General features: G+C 39.5%; 1 pseudogene; it reads right to left on the reverse strand.

Moving 5' to 3' along the window:
* Positions 1-4623: 4623 nt before the first annotated feature.
* The window catches only part of LOC108395209 (BRISC complex subunit Abraxas 2 pseudogene), a 61227-nt pseudogene continuing 44129 nt past the window's right edge, over positions 4624-21721 (reverse strand).

The following is a 21721-nucleotide window of genomic DNA, read 5'->3' on the forward strand; positions in this document are numbered from 1 at the left end:
AGTAGGGTGGCAGAAATCTCCTATCAAAACCATATATATTTTGAAAATACAACAAATACAACTCTTCTTAAAAGAGAGACCAGAAGATACAGTACAACAGCCAGGTTACATATACATCTGTGAGAACTCAACATCATGGAAAAGGGTAAGATACAAAGCCATGACCCAGCAGGACCCAATAACTTCCCCCACCCCAGCTCACCAGCAGGAGGAAAAGAATCAGGTGGGGAGGGAGTGGAAGCACAGGACTGCTAAGTAACCAGCTCTAGTAATCTACACTGGGAGCACAGACACACATTGCATGGTGTACAGGGTATTAGAGGAATGGAAAAGCATAATCCAAGACTAAGACTGTGAACAGTTCCCCACAGCCAGCTGCCCTGGGACAAAAGAAAAGTGGGTGCTTTAGAAGGCTTAAAGGGACAGGGGTTTAACAGGCAGACAAAGTTTTCCAGGCACACTCAGCCAAGCAGGTTGGGAACTTTAAGGAACTTCAACTGCCATACCCTCCTGGGTAGCAATGCAGCTCCAAAGCCACTAACAGCGATAAGCAGCCTGCCGTTCATCCGTACCCCCACACCCCACCATGACACTGCAAGCAAACCGGCTAACCCACAATTGCTGCAGAGCAGCCCCACCCACAGCAACCATACATCATCCACCACGTCAACAAAAAGGACAAAAACCACATGATCATCTCCATAGATGCTGAGAAAGCATTTGACAAAATTCAACATTGGTTCATGATAAAAACTCTCAACAAAATGGGTATAGAGGGTAAGTACCTCAACATAATAAAGGCCATATATAACAAACCCACAGCCAACATCATACTTAACACAAGAAGCTGAAAGTTTTTTCCCTAAGATCGGGAACAATACAAATTAAAAAATGAGCAAAGAATATGAACAGACACTTCTCCAAAGAAGAAATTCAGATGGCATATAGGCACATGAAAAGATTCTCTACATCACTAATCACCAGGGAAATGCAAATTAAAACCACAGTGAGATATCACCTCACATCAGTTAGAATGGTCAACACAGAAAAGACTAGGAACAACAAATGCTGACAAGGATGCCAAGAAAGGGGAACCCTCCTACACTGCTGGTGGGAATGTAAACTAATTCAACCACTGTGAAAAGTAGTATGGAGGTTCTTCAAAAAACTAAAAATAGAAATACCATTTGACCCAGGAATTCTACTCCTAGGAATTTACCCTAAGAATGCAGGAGCCCAGTTTCAAAAAAACAGATGCACCCCTATGTTTATCGCAGCACTATTTACAATAGCCAAGAAATGGAAGCAACCTAAGTGTCCATCAGTAGATGAATGGATAAAGAAGAAGTGGTACATATACACAGTGGAATATTATTCAGCCATAAGAAAGAAACAAATCCTACCATTTGCAACAACATGAATGGAGCTAGATGGTATTATGCTCAGTGAAATAAGCCAGGCAGAGAAAGACAAGTACCAAATGATTTCACTCATATGTGGAGTATAAGAACAAAGAAAAACTGAAGGAACAAAATAGGAGCAGAGTCATAGAATCCAAGAATGGACTAACAGTTACCAAAGGGAAAGGGACTGGGGAGGATGGGTGGGCAGGGTGGGATAAGGAGAAAAAGGGGCATTAAGATTAGCATGTATAATGTAGAGGGGGGCACAGGGAGGGCTATACAACACAGAGAAGACAAGTAATGATTCTAGAGCATCTTACTATGCTGATGGACAGTGACTGTAGTGGAGTATGTGGTGGAGAGTTGATAATGGGGGGAGTCTAGTAACTATAATGTTGCTCATGTAATTGTACATTAAAGATACAAAAATAGAAATAAAAATAAAAATAATTTAAAAAAATTTTAAATGAAAAGTATAAATATCTGTCTCCTTTCTCTGAAGGTCCTTGGCTATCAATTACTAATGGTAACATTTGTCCACCACCCCATATCCAAGTTATTTTCTTTGTTATGCAGACACTAAAGTATTCCCTATCCTAACACCAAGAATAATCCTCTAACCACACTCTTTATATCTGTATCTTACTAGTTTTTTTCTCAGAGGCAGCATTTTTTCTTCTTTTCTTAATTCAATCCTACTATATTTATATGGACGATGTTTATCTTCTTCAAAAATGGTTCATACCTCCTAACATTGGCCTCCAAAGTTGGTCTACTTCAATGAAAAACATGTGAAAACAAATGAAACAAGGTTAAGCCTAATCTAGATTGTACAGTGAATGAAATGTATTTTCATACATATTTGAAGGGGTTAATAGTGAACTAAAATATATGTATATTAGAGGAAACAGAGTGAAAAATATTACTTAACTAACAGATATGAAAAACACATCATGAAAACTGGTTAACTTTTATACTTTGACTATAAAGAAACAACAGAACATAAATAAAGATGATTCAATATCTGGGGTTTCAAAATTTCTATGACAAATGGTCTGTCAAACTTTCTTGGTGACAACTAAAAGTGTATTTTGCTTGAAAAATGTTTTATTAAATTTTATAGCTTAAATTTTTGGATTAGAGTTCAGCATGGTTGAGGTAGATTGGCATAAATTGTATATAAAGCCACCAATCTCAATATTTTAAAACAGAGCACTGGGGAAATGACAGGTTAATATGTACCCAAACAAAAAATTTCATCTGTGATAGTGTCAAATACATTTGTTACCAGGGAAATACTCAGGGTAGATGTTAAAACCATATGATGATATGAAATGATATCCTTAAATTATGCACTGAGGTTGCTGAAACTGAGCACGACAAATCTTCAAAAAAGTATTCAACAATTTGATACATAAAATGGATTTCTTCCTATTGTATTTCCTATATTGTATTCATTTTCATGAATACTCCTAGAATTTCTCCAATTGCTATAAACAAAGGAAAACACAGCTTTCAGAAGGCTCTACTTTATCTCATGTTGGGTTTCTCTGCAAAATAAGTTTATATAAAATAAAAACAATAATATGAAATGTATGGAAAGTTGTTAGTATAAATCTTGTGCTGGCAATTTTCATTCATATCAACTATGAACATCAGTCTCCTAGGAAGACCTTTGCTACTATATTAGTAAGTTTAAATGTACTAAGCATTATATCACAATCAATACTTTTGATACATTATACATTTAGCCTACTATGCCACTAAAATCCCTTGGTTAACAACCCCAATATGAAATCTGGAAATCTAAGTAAGAATTGACACCATCATTGGCAATTTTATCACATCTATACTTTATATAGTAGTGCAGAGGTGACTAGTTAGGTACTTTGATCAATATTTACAGGTAAACTTGTCTACTTCAACTATTATCTTGAAAATAGATGTTGAAAATTTGCTTCTTATCATTCTTATCCTGACTTTTCTATGATTTTAAATGGCATGTTTAGTTTATTTCATTTCTTTTTCTTAACTTTTAATTTTATGAACTCCAAGCAAAAAGCTGTGAGTTTTAATATTCCCTGACTTTAGAATTGAACTACCACCAGCACACAAAGAAGTTACTTTATTTTCCTCCAATCTGAAAATTGTTGATATAATCTGTACATTTGAAAAAAAAATAGATCGTGAAAATAAAACATAGATAGTGTGCAATATTTTTACCTCTAGCACATAGGCTTAACCTCCCCAGATTCAAAATGAATCTTTATTCATCAATATTCTCAGTTTATTAATATCTTTCCTCCATAAATAAATTTAACACTAGGATTTTTCAGGAAATCTAAATAAATTATGTCCATTACATATGGACTAAACTAAATCTACTGTGTCTGGAATCTGGTCCCCATAACATTCAGGTCTGGTACATAACTCCTCTCTAATACCCACTGCTGTATGTCCTCCTTTTAAGGCTCCAGAACAGAGACCATAAATGTGGCTAGCACACACTAACCCTAAAAAAAAATTTATTTATTTTATGACATGCTCACCTGAATCACTACTTAATGGTAACAAGCATCTCTACATTTTTTAAGAAAGGCAACATTTTAAGTGCCAATACATATTAGGCTAGTAAAAAAAGTTTAAACAAAGCCCTTTCAATCTCACAAAGTCCTATCTGAGAAGACAAAAAAAAGGCACATATGATTTGTTCCAATCAGCCTTCTTGAAATTATCAAAAAAAAATTTTGACAAAGATGAACTTGGCTCATCACAGACAGAAGATTCTTTTAAGGCTGCTGCTAAGCTCACTACCTTTTGAAAATGTGAATTTCAAGGCATGATAGCACACAGGGTAAGCTTTTTGTAGACTAATTATAGGACATTTACAGACTACTTCTGCTTAGTCTCTAATTTCCAATTAATTTAAAGAACAGAAACTGTTCATAAATTTTACTTAGCTTAAATATACCAGTTATATCCATGAATTGCACCAGAATTAGGACAATTTGATGTCCATAACAATTGTGTCTTGAAACATGCACACTGGGTCAGAAGGTGTACAGATTCAAGTCTCTGACAAGTTCTGCACACAAGCAGTCTCCTCCTGGGAGTCCAGGGTTCTGAGAAAGCAGTTCTCCCCCCAGATTAAGTGCTCACAATTTTTTCTCAACAAGTAATTAAGAAAATCCATCTTAAGTGGGGAGTTCCTTTGCTTTAGTTAAATCTGGGAGGTTTGAGTTTTCCTGAAGACCCCCATGGGAATGTGTCATGGATCGTCAATCCCTCCAGTGTGAGTCTCTATTGGAATCGATCCAGTTTTCATAATCACTGTCGTCTCAGACTCCTCAACTCTGTCTCCTGCTGCACTTTGGGAAGGAAGGTCTGCTCTCCTTCCAGGATACTTCAGTCCAGCACTGGTGTGGACGCACAGCCAGAAGAGCCCACGGCTTGAGGTGAAGGCATAAACACACTACTTTCCATGTGAAATGGTTCAAAGTACGTTCTTGATTACGTGAGTGAAAATCAAAACACGAGGGAGGAGGATGCGAGGCCTCAGCATCTCCAAGTGTGCTTCTACCGTCAGTTTTGAGCCCCGTTACAGCATCCCGGGACCGACACTGGTTTTAAACTTGCAAGTGGCGCCTGTCTACTAAGCAGCACCTGCTGCAATCTTCCTTCTAGTTTGTTTCCGTTTCTCCTCTGAGTGATATGTCTTCTTAATTGGTTCACTTTCTGCCTGACAAGATGCAACTGCTAGCTCACTCGTTTCCACATGGGTGCACTCTGGCCTGTGGGGACTGCCTTACAAGCTTGTAATCGCCCTGTCTTGCATTCCTCCATCCTCGTCAGAAAAGTCAGTACCATTTTCTTATATAACTTTGGTATACCTTGGGGAAGCATCTGTAACTGAAGGCACTTTGTATACTCTTGCTGGCTAGTGCTGCCTAGATTGGGAAAAGCAAAGGATTTCCTTTGATTATACCTTTGATTTGGTCTAAAGAGAAAGTATTCTAAAGCATGAGTGGAATTACTGGCAGTGGAGGTGAAGCTGAACAGAAGAATGTTCTATAATTGAAATGAGGTCAGCCACACGGAGGGTGCCAGTGAGCTGCTCATGGATAACCTCCTCTCAGTGGGTTTCTACAGCATGTTTTGCTGGAATCTGTACCACCAGTAAGTTTCTTTCCCTGATCTTTCAGGATCCCATCCAAACTCTCTTTGTTAACTTTGCTTGCATAGTCATAAAAATTAAAAATAGTTGAACAAAGTTGATGGTGATGGTTCTCGATTATTTGCAAAATTCTGTGTTGCTGATTTGTGAGTCACTGATGCTAAAGGTTTCATTTTCAGCAGAAATCCTTCCTTGAATGGCCCCTTACAAATGGCAGTCCCCAAATATAGTTCTGCTCAGGTTGGCACCTCAGTAAAGGGATTGCACTGGCCTGGGAAGGACGGGGCAAAGGAAGGCAGATATTGCTGTGTGCTTGGGACCCCTAACTCCTGACAGTGGCAGACGCTGAAGAAGTGGTGATGCTCAGACCTCAGTGAAGGGCCTGGAGAAGTCCCCACTGGTGTTTATATGTAAATTTCTAAAAAAAAATGTATTTTATATATTTTATCAATTCAAGATCCTTCATCTTTTTATAGAGATTTTAAATGATTTAAATATATTATTCTAATTGTTTAGATGTCTTCTATGATCCTATTTTATGTTATTTTACTGGTCGCTTAATAGCAGAATTAATTTTATAATGCATTACAAATTTTGAAATACTAGTCTTTCTTCATATTTGAAAAAATAGTTGAATACTTTAATAGCTTCTCTCTTACCTTCTACCACTTCCCATATATCTTCATTTTATTTTGAATGTAGAATCCACTAATTTTCAGATATTTTTCTTTTCCATCCTATTTTGCTCCAGCATTATACCAGTTAAGAATTTTCAGTACTAACCCTCCTTTAATTTTGTGTTTATATTCTAATTTATTTTTATTAGTCTTTTCCCTATCTTCATGATGTTGTTTAATTAAATCTAATTGTTTCTTTTCAAAAATAATAGCCACATTTAGTGGCTATTCCATTATTGGTATAAAAGTGCACCTATATTTTGAGATATCACTATTACTTAACTCTTGAATGCTCATCATTGATCCTGTAAGTCATTTTGAGATGTCTTAAGGCATTTTAAAATATAATAAGCAAAATATTCATTTATACAAGACTAAAGAATGATCAATTTGTATAAAATTGGAACATGTATTAACTAAATAAGGTGCCAGGAAATGCAAAAAGAAAAGAGACTTTGTTGCTGAGCTCAAGATATGGAATTCCATGTTTTAAGATGCTAGATTATCTCCACCAGTGCTTTATTTAGGAAAAGTCATTTGGATAAATTATTTAATCAGTATTTATTTGATATTTTATTGTTTATTGACATTGAAAATTTAAGTTAAAAAATTGTTAATATCTTTTTAGTAGCAGTTTACATTTATATATTTTATGTGGAACCATACTAGGAGTTTTTAATTTCCTTCAATTCCCATCGTGAGAGTTTTTATTTTGTTTCTAGAATTTTTAATTTTAGTATGTCCTTGCTATTAGTCATTCCTCTTTGTTCTCTGTTCTTCTCTGGTGATTTCTATTTTACAAAGCATAGTCTCAACTCTATCTTCTCTTAGGATTAATTGTGTACACTTTAAAAATTACTCCAGTATGTCTTCTATCTCTCTTACCTTATTGTATTTGAGGACAATTCTACTACACCACATCAAATGTTTTCAATGCAAAATTTATTTTTTATATCTTAGAAATCATTTTAGTCTTTTTAGGATTCATCGTCAAGACCCAGTTTCAGTTTACTAAGTATTAATATGAGTTGTTTTTATAAAAGTTTCTAGGAATTCATGTGAAATCTCCTCTTTAGGAATTCATATTACCTTAAAAATTTTTGTGATTTCTCCTTTTTCTTTAATGCTTCAGGATATTTTGTTTATTTCTCTTAAACTGAGGGCAGATTTTCTTTAATAATCTCTACTAACTAGCTTTTTTCTGGGGAATAGAACTTGAAAGATATTTAAAAACTCTGACGTTTGGAATTGGGAAGTGAACCAGCTTAACAAGTTCTGTTTACTTGCTTTCAAATCTCAAAGACTTACTGAACGTATTACTGTATTAAAAATAATTTTAATTGAACTCTTGATTGCATGTTGGCAATTCTACATCCCAAGAGGAGGATAAATGAATGAAGGGGTATGCACATGTATCTGTTATTGAAAGCTCTCTGTTAGAACGTATGTAGCTGCACTCTTTCTAATAGCCCCAAACTAGTAAACAAAACAAGTAAACTAAAACAAATTTCAACAGTAAAATGAATAAATAAATTGGAGTATATCCATAAAATGGGAAATTACACAGCAGTACTGATGAATGTACTTGCCTATACTCATACCTATAAATGCCTATACTCATACACATAAAATTGAGCAAAAGAATCAGACACACAAAACTAATACTCATATATGGGGATGAGATACAGATAGTGTTACCTTTGGTGAGAAGGACTGTGACTGGAACAGAGCATAGGTGTGACCACTTGGCAACAACTGGTAATGTCCTATTTACTACTCTGGAAAGGGGTAATCTGAATATGTTCACTTTGTGAGAACTTACTGAGAATTACATGTGATTTGTGCATTTCTTTGTATGTTTGTTATACTCAGTGGTTATTATCTACATTATCTACAACTTCCATGTTATCAAATGAATAGCATATATCATATGCCATAAAACAAGAATAGTGTTCTGCTATAAATGAAGAGAGATTAAAATAATTCTGATGATAAATCAAAAATGGCTTCATAAAAGAAATGTCAACATGAAAGAGTGGGTACAAAGAAAAAAAATGCAAGGAAATCAGTTAAGACACTACTGCAATACTCTAGGATCACATCTTAGTATTTAAGGGCTGAGCATTGTGCCTGGGCAATTAGGCGACTCATAAATATATACTAAGTGTAAATAATGTTGGACTAAATGTTATCTTTGATAATAAATTGAGTTACCATGTAGGGGAAGGAAAATACAAGCTTTCTCATCAACTATAATAATTAGCTTTTTGGGAAATTTTGGATATAAGTATAAGTTTCTGGGATTTTGATTCTATTAAATAAACAGACATTGGGTAAAATTTTGTTTCTATAGTTATTAGATGTTGGAAATATGGAAAGTGATAAACATCACAAAAGTGATGAATACTTGCAAATTGCATGTTGTGAAGATTTCCAATTCAATAAACTCCTTTTTGATTGATATTTACATTAATACTTTTTTGCTAAAAAAGGAGAGCATATAATTTCAGAATTGCAGATGTAGGAAAATACGAGAAGAAGAAAAATTATATGTACCCACGTCTAAGGTGACCTCCTGACCATGGACTAAATCTATCCACTTAAGCCACCAAAACAGCAGCTGGTATAGATGGTCTAATTTCACTTTCAGTAGCACGACTCAAAGAACAAACAGAAAAACTCAGCAAGTCCACTAAATGTGAACTTCATCAGTCAGCTAGCACACACAACCATGTCTAACACAAGTCAATGATTATTTCTATTGGGTCTGAAAGCAGAAAATCAAATATAAAGCAGCTCTGGATTTCTTCAAGAGTAGCACGCTGTGTGAGGCCAACATAAGGTTTCACAAGTGTTCTTTCTCCCTGCAAAAGGCATTATTGCTATTATAATGGTAGACAGCTTTTTCATCTTCAAAGAAATTTGGGAAATGATGTCACTTGTAACAGATAAACTGTGAAATATAAATGAGGGATGAACTGCTTTAGAAGCAAAAAAGTAAAAACATCTTTTAAAAAAACCCTCAGAATTAATTCTTACCTCATGCATCTGTGACAAATGAGAAACCACAGCAAGGAAGATAAACAAGGAGATCTAGGAGGTGAGATTGTAGGCAGGGAGACAGTTTCATCATCAGAAAGCCATGCCCCTGGTGCCATCCTCACTCCCACTGCATACCTCCCAGTTTGGCACTTTATGCAAATATGTACCTGCCTAGCACAAATTTCTCCACTCTCCAAAGAAGCTTGGAGAACTCCCTGAAGAGAAATTGTGGGGAAATAACCTCTGTTCACTTGCCCACAATGAGCATCATGGTTAAATAAATAACTGTTTTATCACAATCTCTGATTGCAAGTAAACACAATCAAATGAGGAATATATGAAAAAAATAGAATGAACAAATGTGGGAAAGAAGGATCACTGCATGCACATTGAATGACAAATTTCTAAAGAATTATTATATTTGCATATGATGGCAAAATTAATTTCTAGGTTTCCTAGTCAAAACCATATCAGATCACTGGCGTTCCATAAACCAGAACAAACCTCTGACTTGGTAGCATCAACCACCCAACCAGGTCATACAGAGCAGCTTATAGGCCAGAAAGCCATGTTGTAGCTCACAGGATAATTCTCACTGTAGTCTTCCTGTCCATACAAGCCAGGACTTTAGGGCAGAAAGCCTCCCAAGTACTACCATCATATTTTTTTGTTGTCATTGGACTGGTTCATTCCCAGGCTTCTGTACTCAGCTGGATTGGAAAAAAAAAAAAAGCACATGAGCAGAGACAGAGAGTGAAAGAGGCAAATGCTCAAAATGTTTGTTTTGGGTCGGTGGGGGCATCGATTTTATATCCCTTGCAGGACCTAGAACAGGCGAAGGGAGCAAGTGCTCAGAGTATATGGTGTGGAAGGCAGTGCACCTAGCCTTGTTCATTAGGCACTTGCTGTGTGCCCTTAGGCAGGTCATTTCCCCTCCTCAGCTTCAGCATACCCCTTGGAAAGTGTGGTTGGTAATAATACGTCTTCCTGGGATTGTTTCAAGAATGCAATTAGATAATGCCTGTGAAAGCACTTTGTGAACTCTAACGTGCTTTGCAGATATAAGGGAAAAAAGATTGGAAAGCTGCCTCTGGGTAGCTCCTTCTCAAATATGCCCAGATACTAACATTTTGGTATTGAAAAAGGACTGCTAATATTTCTCATTGGCATTTTCCTACTGCAGAAGTAAGTAATCCTACTAGAAGAAATATATTTTTCCTTGAGACTCAATAAAGCTATTTTCATTTTAATTGGAAAACTGTGGCACATAAACATATTTATTTTCCCTCAACTGACCCTTTTGGAAAAAAATTGAACTGTTGGTCTCCACTTGTCTAATGGAAAAATCTGAAAGTCAGAGGAATCCTGTCCTGGTCTAGCCATCACCTCTCACTGTGTGACCTTGGACAACTTACTGCTCTTCCCATTCATCAGTTCCATACAACAAATATTTATATAGCTCTGCATGTATGCCAAGCTCTGTGCTAAGCACAGCCTGAGGAAGAAAGAAAAGAGCAAAAGACTTTACACCTAAGAATTTTACAATTTAATACATGGTTTTCATTTCCCAAACAGAAGTGTAATCACCATGCTACCCACCTCTCAGTTTTGTTAGGAAGGTGAAAAACTAGCAGGAAAGTGCTTGGCAAAAGTGACAAGTAACACATAAATTCAAAGAGGTATTGTTACTGGCCATAAAGCCATCAGCATCATATAGATAGTTAAATACTTCACGGAGGGAAGTGGAGAAGGGATTAATATTCATAGAGCTTCTGCTCCGTACAGAGAGATCTACATATATTACTTCATCCAACAAACTGGTTAGATAGATAATAATGTCTGCTTTTGACCAACAGGGAAATTGAGACTCATATCAGTTAAGATGGCTTAGCTAACAAATCAGAGCCACTATTCAAACCAAGGTCGCTCTGACTGCTAAAATTCTATATAAACAGCTGATGTCATTGCACATTGCTTCAGAAATCCTCACATATTTTCACTTGGGGAAGGAGTTTGCCAGAGATTAACAAGCAGCAATAATCAGTTGCAGAAATGGCCAAGAACATATTATTTGAACTTATTTTTTTTAAAGAGCCATTTGAAGGAAAGGAAAGAATTTAACTACATTAATATGGAAACATAAAAGAAACAAAAGAAGGTACAATATTTTATTAACTCCGTAAACATAATTCATGCCTAGAATAATTTTTGTTGAAAAGTGAAACTTATGTTCTCTGATTCTGTGAGTAGTTAGAATGGATGGCAAAACTGCCCATTTCAGCACTTAGATAGTTAAAAGTCATTGAGAGGGGGTTTCGTGAAATCAAAACTTCTGTAATGTTTTCTGTGTGGATTAGCATACCAAGTGAAATACAAAAGGTAGCCTAAAGCTCACATATATTAAAATCAAGAGCTTAACTTCTAATATGCTCTTTCCATTCAGGTATGGATTTACAAGACATTTTACCATGGTTGTTATTTTTCCTGGGCAAAACTCACAGCTAATCCTCCATCCTGAAAGACTGTTGAGTTATACTGGTATGATTTTTCAGAATTCATTTTCAGCCTATATAACAGAATGAAAAAACTCTGGGGGTATGTAAAAGCTAGAAACCACTTAGAAGCAGCTAACAGAGGCTCATATAAATCAAGCAGACTGGAATTATAAATACATAATGACTATTTAGAAAAATTCTTTAGATGATTGAATCTCTTGCTGACCTAAATGGCTATGAATTAATACTTCTCCCTCACATCAGGAAGAGAACTACTAATATTTATCTAGCATCTCCAAAATGGTATATACTTTTTATATGTTATCTCTCCCACAAAAACCCTATGAAGCAAGTGATGCTGTCTATCTGTTCCAGCCAGATGATGGAAATTCTGGAAGCGAGAACTGAGATTTAGGATTCAAATAATGGCTCCAAAGCACTCAGCAAACTAATAACAAAGCCAAAATTCATCTCTGATGTCTGTCTATTTCCACTTAAATGTCCTGTATCCCTCTTGCATGTTAGGTACCTTAGAAAGTTACATCTCTTCTCTGTGTACTATTTGCAAATATAAAAGACTTGAAAGGCAATATAAATAATTCCCAGTGTAGGTTCCCTCATTAATTTAACAAATAATTATTAAGTATCTACTTTCTGCCAAGTCCAGTGATAGGCAACACAGTGGTGAGGGAACCATACATGGGCTTTGTTCCCGTGGGATTTACAGTCTGAATCATTTTGGGTTTTGAACCAGAAATGTTTCCAAATAACCCAGAATTGAAAAGAAACTTGACTTCACATAGTGAATCAGAGATATGTGGTCAGTCACTTACTGACTTCAAGCTAAGACTAAGCACACTGAGCTGAGTTGTGTCTATCTTTATAAAATAGAGATTATAAAATAAAAGGTAAAAGGAAATATAAATAACATATAGCATGTGAAATTAACACAAACATTCAATGACAGATGACATAGATATATATATATTAAAGGATTACTATGCTGCTTGCTAAGAAAAGGATGGTACATTGTTAGCTTATGAAAAAGGGCCATATGTGAAATGACGGCACCGCTTTCTACCAGGTTCCAAAGTTCTGAGGCAGGATTCTGCCTGATAGAATCCGGACCTGAGGACCGCCTTTTGAATAAGCCAACCCACCTTCTCAGAGAGACCTACCTACGTGTCATCTTACCTAGGCTACAAGCATCCTCCAGAGGACACGTCAGCAAGCCACAAGCCCACCTGTCCCCTGATCCCTCCCCTCAAAGAGCCCACCAAAGCCCTGGCCATAAAAAGTCTCTTGACCCATTAGAGACCCTCTTTCCTTTGTTCCACTGGCCAGGACAGAGGGGTCCCTCTCAAGTTCAGCAATAAACACGTTTGGACTGTGGAGTTCGCATCCGCTCTCTTCTTTCAAATGGTGCGGAAACCCGCGAGTGGGCGCCGAGGGGAGGGGCTCTTTTGCAGCCTAGGAAGCAGCTTGTCCTGGACTAGAGCCTACATTCTGAGGGCCCTCTGTGTCTCGCCCCGTCTCCCTCCCCACCTCACCCAACACCCCCCTTGAGAACTCCAGTCCAGGGACCATCTTGGCAGACCTCAGTCTCCACATCCACCACCGGCTATCAATCCATCGCAGTTCCCAGGAGGGTGAGATGTTGGCATCTCATCGGTTTTCTCTTGGCGCCAAGAGAAAGTCAGTCCGGGTCCCCTTGCCTCGATCCTCTCTGTTCCTCTCTGTTCTCCAGTTGAGAACACTGTAAGGGGACTTCCTGCACTCTGACTGGGGGGACGCTTCCTTCTGGGGTGCAGGACAATCCGGCTGGGAAACTGATCTCAGGGAGACATCCCGGCAGCGTGTTTCCCAAACCCCGGCCACCCTTTCTTGCTCTCCCACAATGGGCAATTCTCCCTCAAAGACTTTGGGAGACACCCCCTCAGCGGTCTCCTACATAATCTTTCCCAATTGGGATTAAGAGAAGACATTAAATGAAAAACACTAGTCTTTTACTCTACTTCCACGTGGCCTCAATATAAACAATAATGGGTCATACTGGCCAGCTGGGGGCAATTTCTATTTCCAAATTCCCCGAGATCTTGATAACTTCCTCCAGAGGCCTGGCGAATGGTCAGAGGCTCCCTAAGTCCAAGCCTTCCCCCTCCCTAAGCAACCTTCCTTTTGTTTCTTCTGTTCTTTTTTTCTCACAACTGCGGGCCTCAGCCCAGGCAACTCTCCTAAACAGTTTAGTAGTCTCCCCAGGTACCTTAACTTCCTATTGTCCCCGGATCCCCGGGAGGCTTTCCTGGCCAAGACCCTTCCTTACAACTCTTGCTGACTCTATGCCTTTTGATGACTCTAACAACTCAGGTGAGAGTGGAACCAAAACCCTCTAAAGTTCTCTTCACGGGACAAAAATCCCCTACCCCTACCCTGACAACATCGCACCTTTACCTCCCCTCTTTGTTACCCTCCACCTTATTATACTCCTCCCCAAGAGCCTCAGCAAAATCCAGATCCCTCCCCACGGTCGGCCTCCCCCCAGTACCCTTCCCCCTCCTCCTTTCTGCCTGCGCACCAGCCTGTTTTCCTCTGAGCACCCCCCTTCCTCCTCTCTGATGTCACCAGCACATGGGCTTCTTCTAACCCCAACCCCTCACCCGCCTGCCCCAGCCTCACACATGCTCTCGCACTCCTGCTTCCCACCCAGTGCCTCCTCAGACTGCTTCCTGCCCTATCCTACCCCTCTGTGAGGGGGGCAGGCACTGAAAAGCCCATTTGTATTCATGTCTCCTTTTCAATTAATTATCTGGAGCATATTGAACAAAAGATGGGTCCTTCTCAAAAAACCCTCACAAATTCACCTCAGGGAAATTACCCAGGGGGCAGATGAAAACTCAGCTTTCTTTATTATGAACCACCTTTAAGAGGCCATGATCAAATACACAAACAGCAGCCCTAACTCCTCTGAGGGGCTTATTCGACACCACCACGTCATTTCCCAGTCTTACCCAGATATTCATGAAAAGCTCCAAAAATTAGAAAATGGACCCGAACACCTCAGAAAGAGCTTGTAGACCTTGCCTTTAATGTTTTCAACAACTCCGATAAGGAACAAAAACTCAGAAAAACAGGCTAAAGCCAAATGTCAGATTCTGGCCTCCTTAGTTCGACCTCCCGCTGACAAGCCTGCAAAAGGCTCCACTCCACACCTGCCTAGCAACTGTTTCCACTGTGGCAGTCAGGGCCACTGGGCAAGAGCTTGCCCTAATCCCAGGCCTCCTACAAAGCCCTGTCCGCACTGTGCACAGTGGGGTCACTGGAGAGTGAATTGCCCTCTAGGGAAGTCAGCCCCTCCCTTGAGTTCTCTACCCTCCAGGAGACCCGGCACATTCAGAGAGGACCTGGCACTTACGGCTTTGTCTTCAGCAATCGATTGATGATTGAAGCAGCCCGGACCCCAGGGCCCCCTCCACAACGAGACCAATAGATCCATGGGTAACAATGGTGGTAGCAGGAAGTCAGGTTTCTTTCTTGGTAGTATGGGAGCCACCTCTCTGTGCTTACTGAATACTTGGGAACTTTGCTTCCTACCTCTATCTCTGTTGTTGGAATGAAAGGCTTAATAGAAACACCAACCCAAACCCCTCCTTTATATTGTTCCTTGGTCAATATTACTTTCCCTCACTCCTTTCAAGTAATCCCCCACTGCACCACCCCCTTCTGGGAAGAGATATCATCCACCGCATGGGGGCAGTGCAGGCAGCCTTGATTGATATGCTCCCAGAGAGAAGCTGCTATCCTGGGAGGGGACCAGAGTAGTAAAATTCTTATGTTAATTTTGCAGAATTACCCACAGGACTGATAACATACTTTTCTACCTCCAGATGGTACTGCTAAAAATTAATTGATTTAAAGACAAGTGCTTGTAAAAATTGGGCATTCCAAAACTTCCAGAAATTCTGATGAAAGTTACTCAGCATTCATTGTAAAATAAACTAGATCCTGGATTCTGGTTTCCTCAAAATATCTGGCTATGACTCCTCCATATGTTACAGTTTTCTCGCATCATTTCAATTAGAATTTTACTATTTCTAGTCCTCATACTCAACCATTCAGTCTTAATCTCCTTGTCAAGTTTATTTGCTCCAGAACAAAAAATCCAACTCCAGATGTTGCTCAGACAAGGATTTCAATCCCCCTAACGCTGATAATGAACACGCACATCGGCAGCCCTGCAACTTAGTTGCCTCCTCCTTTCAAGTGCCCTTGTTTGTGTCTGCCTCTGCTAAAATGGCTCCATGACCCTCCTCCTCCTGACAGACAGCAAGGAACTGCTGACCCCACAGGCAGGGACAGCGCCCCTACTCGGCAGGAAGCAGTTACAGAAGAGTGACCGACACCCACTTTTCCTTGAAAGATTTTAAGGGTCCTCATTCCTTGAGGGGTTGAATGAGGTGGGGCAGAGACATGGGACTAGCATCATAATTAACTTTTCCCGCCTATGATGAAAAATGCTGAGATATAAACAGTATAGTAAGAACAGGAGGAACTCCATCTTAAGGCTAAGATTCCATTTTAAAAAGCAGAGAATTGAGAAGATTCCTAGCATATTCTCTGGTAATCACACAATAGCCCAACAGCCTATCTTAAGGCAGGGCAGGCAGTCTTAACTGATATGTCCCCACTTTGGCCAAGCACTACAAAAGGACCTCCAATCTCTCAACCTTGCCCCTAGCTGCCTGCTCCAGTATGTTAAAGACCTCTTGCTTTCCAGCTCCTTAAAAAATGATTCTCTATCCCACACTATCTCTCTCCTTAGATTCCTGGATAGTAATACCATGTCTCAGAAAACAAAGCTCAACTAGTACAGCAAAAGGTCACTTACCTTGGTCTTGACCTCACCCCACCCCTTGCTGCATACCCACCTTTCAAAACCAAGCTTTTAACAATCTCCCTTTCCCCACTACAAAGCAAGATCCTCTTTCCTTCCTAGGGTTTCTTAGCTATTTTAGACTCTGGATCCAAAATTCCTCACTCATTGCAAAACCCCTTTACAAGGCCTTCCACAGGGATCCCCAAAAAGGGTGCCAGAGACAGACTTAATTCCTGCTTCTTTCTGGGTCCTTGAGTGAGCACTCCTCAAGGCACCTGCTTTGACTCTACATAACGCTAAAAAACTTTTATTTTCTTAACCAGCAAAAAGGGACCAGCATTAGGACTACTTGCAGAATCAGCTGGGGACTCCCTCCAGCCTGTTGCCTATCTGTCCAAATAACTTGACCTTGTGATAAAAGGCTGGCCTCTCTGCTTACAGGTGCTGGCATCAGCTGCACTCCTTATCCCCAAAGCCCCAAAATTTCCCCCTACCAACCCCTATAAGTACACTCCTCACACAACCTTTCTGACCTTCTCAGCTACTGGGCTCTAACCCTTCTCTCCCCAGCCCAAGTACAACCCTTGATCACTTTCTACCTCTCCTGGCCCCATTCGCCTCTATCACCCTCTTCCTTCTTTTCCTTCCCTGCTTAAGTAACCTATTCCAAAGATTTTTACAGGCTCAAATGGCAGCCATCTCCTGGGAAACTACTCAAAAACACCTCAAAACAGCTTTTCTGCTTCCAAATATCAGAAAATCCCTTTCATTGCCCCCTCTCAGCAGTAAGTAGCCAAGAAAAGAATGGTGACCCATCTCCCTATACCCTTTTAGAACCAAGAATAATGGAATCCGGACCTGAGTACCACCTTTCAATAAGCCCACCCACCACCTCAGAGAGAGCTAAGTGTCATCTTACCTGGGCTACAAGCATCCTCCAGAGGAAACGTCAGCAAGCCACAAGCCCACCTTTCCCCTGACCCCTCCCCTCAAAGAACCCACCAAAGCCCTGGCCATAAAAAGCCTCTTGACCCATTAGAAACCCTCTCCTTTGTTCTGCTGGCCAGGACAGAGGACTCCCTCTCAGGTTCAGCAATAAACCTGCTTGGACTGCTGAGTTCGCATCCACTCTTTTCTTTCACTGCTCATGTAAATATACAGATGGGGATAAATTGAAGAAAGAATTGCAGAAAAATATAAGTCATTATTTCAATTATTTGATATTTGATATGAGTATCAAGGCAATTTGGATCCTCATAAAAACATTATTTTGAATTTCCTACATTGTGGATTTAAATTTAGCTAATCAACCCAATTCCTTCCCCACACTGGGTGGTGAGAGTATACCAGGCAAACAGAAAGATATAACAGAGATACTCATTGTCCCATGTGCCAGGCACCATGATGGGCCCTGAAGAAAGGTGCACAAGAGATGGACCATATTCTTAGGGAACTCCTGGTCAACTGGGAGTCCCCCAAAATAGCCAGATACTATTCACCATGGGTAAGTGTTAAAATAGGGAGACATAGGGTACAGCAAGAATACAGACTGAAGGCATTTAAATCCATGCTGGTGTTAAGAAACCCTAAACTGGGGACTGGCAGGGTGAAGAGGCAATTACCAGGCAAAGGCCAGCACCTAGTGGTAGGAGACTGTTTCAAGCAGAAAGAAGGCCTAAAGCAAATACATGGAAGCAAGAGCAAGCAGGAAGCAGGGAGATGAGAACCCAGTCCGTGGTGGCTGATGCAGCTTGGAGAGGCAAGGGAAGGAAGGGAGTTGACAGCAGGACGTGAGCCTGGAGAGGTTAACCAGGGAGAGGAAGCCTGAGCAGAAAGACTTTGGAGCATGTATAAAGGAATGTGGAATTTCTCCTTATAGCAAAGTGACTGATATTAAGAGGCTTTGATCTTGAGTTTGATTTTGGCTTATAAGGCAAAGAAGGTCACAATCAGACCTGCTTTTGAGAGACATCCCACTGGTTTCTGGGTGGACAATGGGTTTGTAAAGTTAAGCCAGAAGGCCTATTAGGGGGATTGTTGAAATCTCAAAGCTGGAATTTTTGCTGAGTTACCTTGACTGAAAATAAGGGAGTACCATAAATATAAACCATGAGCAGAGTAAATAGCTTGCCAAAGAAACTGGCCACTAATTGAAAAGCCAGAAAAGCACTGAGCAAGGTGAGGAGGGGCATGGAGGGGCTGAAAGTTGTTTCCTTTGGCCTAAGCTTCTAGGACCTCCATGTTTGACTGGAATCATCCTCCCCAGCCCACTCCCCAAGGCCTCCCAATTACCCATTTTGTTCAGACTAGGGGGAAAATGTGACTGCTGCCCTTTCAGTAAGTGACGTAAGTGCATGCCCTATCTGTGGGCCACTGAAGGCCATCGGTGACTGCATTTATTGGGAAGGGGCAGGGGTCTTACCTGAGGGAGAAGTCTGCTGTGGCTCTCAAGCCAATCTTCCTCATCACATCTGTAGCCCTCAGTGTATCTCCTCTCTGCATACATTGCTGCTGCAGAGCAAGGGACTTTTTGTCTCCCACAGGAAGATAAATTTATTCATTTCAGTGGCATCGTTATATTGAACAGCTGGTCATTGCTTCTCACTGTCTCACTTCTCACACACTTCTGCTCTGTCAGCCCCAAGCCCCAAGTGAAACACTGTGAAAACCAGAGCAGATATGTTATAAAAGCAAGTGTACTGAAGAGCAAAGCATGTAGACCCTCTGGATATAAGTGAAAAATTCAATAATTTAGTTTTCTGTCCTTCTCTAAAATAAATTATAAAAATAAAGTTATACTGATATAAAGCCACCTATTTGGGTCACACCCTCTGGGTTTAGTGTACTGGCTTAAACACTGACTGTATGTATTTGAATGATCTATGTCATGTTTTCACAGTAATGATAGCCATCGATCTGACTTAATGTGTGACTTAAAAAAAAGTGTATGTTATTAGGAAGATCGGTTATATAGCCAGAACATGGGAGCTCAGTGAACTACTCAGAATTCACCTGACTCTGGGATGAACTCCTACACCAGTTCTAGAGGCTCTATGGGGCTGGACTGGGCCCCTGATCAAACCAATAGGCTCCAAAGAAATGTTATTCTAAATCAAAATGCCATATGCAAGTCTTCCACCACTACCTTTCTATTATCTGTGGACTTCTTGTTGATATTGGGAATGAAAATAATAATATAGTAACAACAAAAATAGTGATGATTAAGAAGTTGTTGGATAATGGTTAATATTAAAACAAAAACAACAGTAATAGAGCAGCTGTAGCGAGGGGATTCAACAGGCTCTGGGTCACACCCTCTGGGTTTAGTGTACTGGCTTAAACACTGACTATGTATGGGCTTAGGTAGGTTACTTACCCTCTCTGTTCCTCTGGTCTCTTTCCTTTCTTTTATTTTTTTTTAAATAACTGTCCCTATATGTAAGAAAAAAAGGCATGGGAGATTATAATAATACCATCTAATAAGAATTTATTATAAGGATCAAAAGAGGTAATACATAGTAAATGCTTAGAAAATTACCTGGTGCAGCGTAAACAATAAGTGTTGCCTACAATTATTTTAAAAATATGTGTATCTATATCATTATATGGTTAAAAATTATTAGTATTATTGTCATTATCATTATTCAGATCATTATTTAACTGCTTTCTGGCTCATAACAGCCCTATGAGGTAGGTGGAATATAGGGCTGTATAGTTACTGAGCTATCAAGGGACTGAGTCGGAGTCTGACCCAGATATGCCCAGTGCCATAGTGAGAGCCTCAGGTGTTAGGTCCCTGTTGCTCCCATAATAAATGAACATAAACTAAACAGTTTAAACAACACAGATGTATTATTGTACAGTACTACAGGTCAGAAGAACAGCCTGGGTCTCCCTGGGCAAAAGTCGAAGTTTGGCAAGGCTGCGTTCCTTCCTCTCTCCAGGGGAAAATCCATTTCCTTGCTCATCTGGGTTGTTGGCTGAACTTGGTTCCTCATGGTGTCAGACTCAGGTCCCCACTTCCTTGCTGGCTGTCAGCTGAGGCCTGTTTCCAACTTTCTGCAGTATGCCTACCTTCCTTGTCCAGTTGAGTAACAGAAGGTCAAGTCTGTTGTGCCTCAGACATCTCCTGCCTGTTTGCCCATCACATTTCTCTGACTGATTGTTCTGCCTTCCTCCTCCACTTTTAAGGTCCCATGTGATCACACTGGACCCACACAGATAATCCAAGGAAACCTCCCTCTCTTAAGGTACACTACCTCACTTCTGTCTTCTAAGTTCTTTTTGCCATGCTTGTAACGTAGCCACATGTTCCAGAGGTGAGAGCATGGGCAGTCTGTGTGGGCCATCATTCTGCTCATCATACTGTGTGTGACACCTCTGATTTGTGCTAGGGACCAGCTGGAGTCAGAGTGGTAAAGCTGCTAGTGACACAGAGGAGAAGGAGTACTATAAGCAAGAGGGTGAAATGAATCAAACTTCCTAAAAGGCCACTTTAACTGCACCCTAAACATGAGTGAATGGTGAAAGCAAGAGGGTGGGTTCAATAGGTCAGTTTTATGGGGAACAAAAAAATTACAAATTTATTAAAGTGATAAGTAGGGGAAAGTAAAAATAAAAAAACCTAAAAGAAATTATGGGAAATATTAATTTGAAAGTACTAAATAAGTTCTTAGTTTTAAAGAAAGGCAAGGAATGATAAAGGAAAGATTAAGAGGGTTGAGGAAATAAAATTACGCCAGAAGAACATTTGTCAAGGGATTAATGCCACAAATTGATTAATGTCTCTTAGAAATCAGTAAGAAGATGAAAACTCTAATATATATGTAATAAAAGGAAATTAATAAATAGGTAACTCATAATTGAAGAACTATCAGTGGTCAATAAATAAATTCACATTTAATTCCAGGGCTATATTATTTAAATATCAACTTTTATACTTTGGTTTCTCTTCAGATCGTATAAATCTTTCACCTTTTACTAAATATCAACTTTAAACCAAAATAAAAATTTGCCTAAACAAGAATGTTTTCCTAGTGATACAACTTCTGAATGTT

Source organism: Manis javanica, chromosome 4 (genome assembly GCF_040802235.1).
Source record: "Manis javanica isolate MJ-LG chromosome 4, MJ_LKY, whole genome shotgun sequence".
Taxonomy (NCBI): Eukaryota; Metazoa; Chordata; class Mammalia; order Pholidota; family Manidae; genus Manis; species Manis javanica.